The sequence below is a fragment of the Polypterus senegalus genome, chromosome 3 (assembly GCF_016835505.1).
Source record: "Polypterus senegalus isolate Bchr_013 chromosome 3, ASM1683550v1, whole genome shotgun sequence".
In the NCBI taxonomy this organism is placed as follows: Eukaryota; Metazoa; Chordata; class Cladistia; order Polypteriformes; family Polypteridae; genus Polypterus; species Polypterus senegalus.
The window spans coordinates 6957992-6963788 of record NC_053156.1 but is presented as its reverse complement, the minus strand read 5'-3'; the positions used below and the strand labels follow the sequence as shown (position 1 = coordinate 6963788).

Below are 5797 nucleotides of genomic sequence, written 5' to 3'. Positions count from 1 at the left end.
ATCTATGTGTACCTGTTGCAATGTACACACATAGTACCAATCAGAAAACATCATTGCACTAATGCAATATTATCTGAAAACGAACAGCGTCAGATCAGCTGTAAATGTATGGTATTTCAAAAAGTTAGCTTTTTTTCAGTTTTATTCTCATGTTCACGCTTCACCTTGCCCCCCCAACCCCTTCTGATCTGCCTCTAGCTAACTGTGTCAGTATAAATTCACACTTGATCTAACGCTGTTCATTTTCTGACTGGTACTATTCAGGTCATAAAATGATTTCATCAACATGTCCCACATATTTCTGTCTTTCTTTTTTTCTCTGGTGCTGTGTTGACATTATGCACCAGAAGGCGTGAGCTTATTCAGTGTGAGCAGGAACACGCAGGTGGCCAGTTGCTGTGTGCTATAACAAGCTTGTCCTGACGGTGATCAACGCACATGTACTGTACAAGGCATGCACAGGGGCCACTGAGAAAACAAGAGTGTTCATGGCTCATCTTGCAGAGGAACTTCGTTGTTGCTTCTTACATAAAAAGGCGATGGATAAAGCAAAAGAGGATGCAACATCGACAAGCTTCTGTTCCAAGACCGCTGCTTCCCCCAGGAAAGCAAACTCAGTGAGTGTCAGGTGCCCCTTCAATGTAATAGGAACCACAGCATAGAGAGAAGTATGTACATTGCCCCAGGTACACATGTCGTAAATGTAGAAAAGATGGTCCTTGGGTGTGTGGGAACTGTTAACATTTGAATCTGATGATTGCATATAGTTCGGAACTGACCTCTCTGTACTGTTCTTTTCTCTGCATGTCCTGGAGTACAAAAGAAACAGCACCATACGGCAACATATGGAGACTGCATGTGCAAGACTGAAAAAAAAAAAACACGGACACTGATTATAAGTGCAAGAAGGCATGCGAATATGAACAATATGAATAATGTTACATCAATGCCACAATGTTTCCAAATATCATATATACCTTTGTCTCCATTTTTTTGTCAGTGCAACTTTGACATCATGCACCATAAGGTGTATACTAATTCAGCATAAGCAGGAACACTCAATAAAACTGAATTAAAAAAAATTCAAGTAATGGTAAGATACGAAGAAGGCAGATTCACCAGCGTTTGTGTGTCAGCTTTTATCCCTCCAGATCAGAGAATGTTCAGTTCCATTGTCTCAAAACACCAGTCACATCTACAGTTATTCCCAGTTTCAGATAAAAAGTAGCCACGTCAGATCTGGGGCGGGGGTGGTTGTTGTATTGTGATTGCGACTGAGAGAATAAAAGTGAAAAAAAAAAAAATGCTAACTTTTACAACGGCTATAAATTTACACTGGCTGTTACAGACACAAATCAAATGTATGTTTTTATTGTATAATGTTAACAATGACAGCAGCTCACTACTCTAAACGGTAAATTTGAGGGGGAGATGGTTTCAAACTCATAACCTCTGGATTATAAGTAAGCAGTTCTTACCGCTGCACCACAGAAGCTGGCATATTACATTTACACCTTTTATGAAAGTGTTTCTTTGATATTTGGCCGTCATATTTCACACATTATATAGTTCATGTCAACATTTTGTCATTTATTACTAAAACATCAAAAACGTTTCTGTTTTAACAATGTGTTTACATTGATTGTTGTAGACACAAAACACACATCAAATTATTCCCCCTTACAATTCTTGGTAGTTGACTCCCATATAATCAATCATGGCAGGAACTGGGAGAACTTCTTGCCCGTTCTGAGGCAGTGGGGGGTAGTATAGCAGGCTGCTTGGGGTTATCAACACATTTAGAAGACAAAAGACGCTGGTGTAGAGGTGCGAAGGGATTTAAGGTGTTTTTTCATTAGCTCTGGTAATTCTAGTGTTAAAGCCCAGTGCAGCATTTCTTGTGTGATTTGGTGCTGTACAAAAATAAATTGTATTGTGTTGTGAGATTGACCAATAAAATGTCTGTGATGCTCTTAGATGTCAAGGGATCCAAATGGATCAACGTGTGTCAAACTGGCACCAAGAGGTATGGGTAGCCCATTGAACCCCGTTCAAGATGGGGACTTGGGTTTGTAATTGTTCTCCACAAATGAGGAATTTCCAGTAATTGCAGGTAATTATCACACACTGATTAAGTCCCTACCGTAAGTACACACTGCCCGTCGCTACCACCGATGGTGTGGTGTGGTCTTTGGATTGACCCTGCTGTGATCGCTCATGGCCTCTGGTGGAGCACCAAGAAGACAACTTGACTATCTACAGGAAGTAAAAGTCATAACAAGTTTCCATTGGTGAACCTGCGGAAGGATCATTACCGATGACTCCAACCTTTTGGGTCTGCTCCCCCCTCTCTCAGGAGAGGCGGGGAGATTTGGAGAACGGGGTGTCCATCAAGGGCGCCCTTCTCCTTCCCCGTCGACTCTCTGCACCCAGCCTGACTTTGCATTCCTCCTCCAGTGAGAGGTGAAGGAGTGTGGTCCTCCCCTGGGCACGGCCGGACATGTAGGCTTGGAGAGGCCCGGGTGGCAGGCACTTCCCTCCCTGGCACTCACCCACGCCTCTCATCCAATGTGAGCTGGGACAGTCATAAAATTTCCTTAATCACCCTTGTCGGCCAGTGGGGTTAAACCAGGTGCCTACCTGTCCGCTTCGGCGACACGGTTCAATAACCCAGTGCACCTCCCCTCCTTGTCTGGTGTGGGGGGAGGCCAACTCTGGGCACCTGGACCCTTTGATCCACCCCAGTTCAATTCCTTTTGTTCCTCCTCATTGGGCCTTTGACAGACACAGAGAGAGACAGACTATTCTTGAAGGTGGATCACTTGGCTTGTGCGTTGATGAAGGACACAGCTAGCTGCGAGAACTAATGTGAATTGCAAAACACATTGATCATCGACAATTCTAACACACCTTGTTGCCTCGGGTCTTTCCCAGGACCATACCTGTTTGAAGGTCACCTTTCTGATTAATCTCCACATCGCTCCCTGTGGTGAGCGTGGCTGGAGAGTTCCCAGGGACTAAGGTGCCTCTGTCCCGCAACAGCAGACCTGTGGTGCAGTGACATTACCCTTGCATACCCAGGCAGAGAAGTGGGCCGGTCAGTGAGAAGGGCATCACACTGGTCATCCCAATAACCTCTGTGCGCCCCTGGAGGGAGCTGTGGCATCTGCCAGTGGGGCACACTGGTACCTGCCCACGGAGAAGAGATCCAGCACGGTTTCCCGACTGTGTCCAGAGTGGGGGATCCAGCTTCCCACAGTCCGACTCAGACATCGGCTCAGATGTGATGACCCACTGAATTTAAGCATATAACTAAGCAGAGGATAAGAAACCAGGATTCTATCAGTAATGGTGAGGGAAGAGGGAAGAGCCCGGTACCATATCCGCACCTGGGCAACGGAAATGTGCCGTAGAGGAGACTGCCTTACCAGCATATACCATGGGCCAAAGTCCCTTCTGATCAAGGCTAAATCCATGGATGGTGTGAAGCCAGTGGTGGTCCTTTTCATGCCGGGATAAGGTCTCAGGAGTTGGGTTGTTTGGAATGCAACCCAAAGTGGGTGGTAAACTCCTTCTAAGGCTCAATACAAGCACAAGACCAATAGCCTCCCCCTATGTCCCCATTCCTCTCTGTGGGTGCAGGCATACAGGGTGGGGCACGGGACTACTACCCAGTTTTTTCTCAGCCTCTGCTGGGTGCAGTTCCTCAGCGGTGCTGCGCCACGACCAGTTCTGAGTCAGCAGGGAAGGGCCAGGGGAAGAAGGTGGCCGGCGGCAACTGCTGCCAGTGTTACATCTCCCCCCAGTGTTCGCAGCTTCCCGGGGCCAAGGGATTGACCTGCTTGCTGCACCCTACTCGGCTGCAACAACCACACCCCCACCCCCATCCTGTCACCCTCAGCTGGCTCCTTGCAGCTGTCTTAGAACTGTTGCGGACCAGGGGAATCTGACTGTGTAATTAAAACAAAGCATTGCAAGGCCCTTAGAGTGGTGTTGATGTAATGTGATTTCTGCCTGGTGCTCTGAATGTCAAAGTGAAGAAATTCAATGAAGCACAGGTAAACAGTGGAAGTAACTATCATTGACAGGTGGATCCATGTTTTACCTTCATACTGTTTAACAAAACCATTGCCAAGCGGGTCACCGGAGCGATGGGAGTTTGGGTTGGTCGCGGACAGTCGATGGGGAAAGGCGCCCATGACAGATGCCCCATTCTCCCCAGCCCCCTGCCTCTCCTGAGAGAGGGATGAGCAGTCCCAAAAGGTTGGTGTCCCTCCAAAGGAGGCATCGGTAATGATCCTTCTGCAGGTTCACCTACAGAAACATTGTTATGACTTTTACTTCCTCTAGATTGTCAAGTTTGATTGTCTTCTCTGCACTCTGCCAGAGGCTGTGAGCAACAGCGGAAGGGTCAATCAGAAGACCTCACCAAACCATTAATTGGTGGTAGCGATGGGCGGTGTGTACAAAGTGCAGGGATTTAATCAGTGCAAACTTATCACCTGTACTTATTGGGAATTCCACGTTTGTGGGGAACAATTACAAGCCCCATTCTCCATCATGAGTGGAGTTCAACGGCTTAACCACATCTCTTGGCTGCCCAGCAGGTCTCTGGGAAGAATGCTGCTGGGTCACCATTTGACATGGTTTATGGTCAGAACCACGATTGTGTCTAATTGTCTTTGAACCTCTGACTTTTGTTCTTGATTAATGAAAATAATAATGGCTAATGCTTTCACTCTCGCTCGACTTGTGCAGTTCTAAGAATTTCACCTCTAGCACGACAATACAAATGTACCTTGCAGTCCCTCTTAATCATGGCCCCGGTTTAGGAAACCCACAAAACAGAACTGGAGTCCTATTCCATTATTCCTAGCTGTGATATTCGAGCAGAGGAGCCTACCTGGAACACTCTAATTTTTTCGAAGTAAACACTTCGGACCAGACGGGACACTCAGTCAAGAGTATCGTGGGGCATCAAGAAGCAGGAGCTGGGATAGGTGGTAGCTTGCCTCACAGCAGACCGTCAGCTCAATCCCAAGATCCATTAATGAACTTTTTAACTGCTGCAACTTTAATATACGCTATCAGAGCTGGAATTACCATGGCTGCTGGCACCAGACTTGCCCTCCAATGGATCCTTGTACAAGGATTAAATTATGCTCATTTAACTTACATGGCTCAAAGAGGCATGTATTGTTAATTTTTATCACTTGCTCCCCAAATTGGGAGTTGGTAATTTGCATGCCTGGTGCCTTCCTTGGATGTGGTAGTCGTTTCTCATGCTCTCCCTCTGGAATCGAACCCTGATTCCCCATTACCCGTGGTCACCATGGAGGACACACAGAGTACCATTGACAGTTGATAGGGCAGACATTTGAATGAGTTGTTGCCGCTGCGGGGGCGCGCAATTGGCTTGAGGTTATCTAGAGTCACCAAAGCTGGCCAGGCGCAGGGACCTGGGTGGATTTTTGGTCTCTGAAATGTACACCTCCTTCCCAGGGTGGGAGTTGGGGCTTGTCTGCACGTATTAGCTCTAGAATTACCATAGTTATCCAAGTAATGTGGGGCGATCAAAGGGACCATAGCTGATGTAATGAGCCATTTGTAGTTTCACTTTCACTTCCATTTACCCTTAGACATGCATGGCTTAATCTCTAAGACAAGCATATGTTACTGACGGGATCAAACAGGTAGACCTATTAGGCAGTTGGAACGCAGTTGCAAGGCCACCGTAGCATAGGACAGCTCGGTGTGGGAGGAATATCCACCAATCTGGGGCTCTTTGGTCTTGCCC

General features: G+C 46.8%; 1 pseudogene; it reads left to right on the top strand.

The window, feature by feature from the left end:
• The first annotated feature begins 2802 nt into the window (after positions 1 to 2802).
• LOC120526957 lies at positions 2803 to 2956 on the top strand (annotated as a pseudogene).
• The last annotated feature ends 2841 nt before the right edge of the window (positions 2957 to 5797 follow it).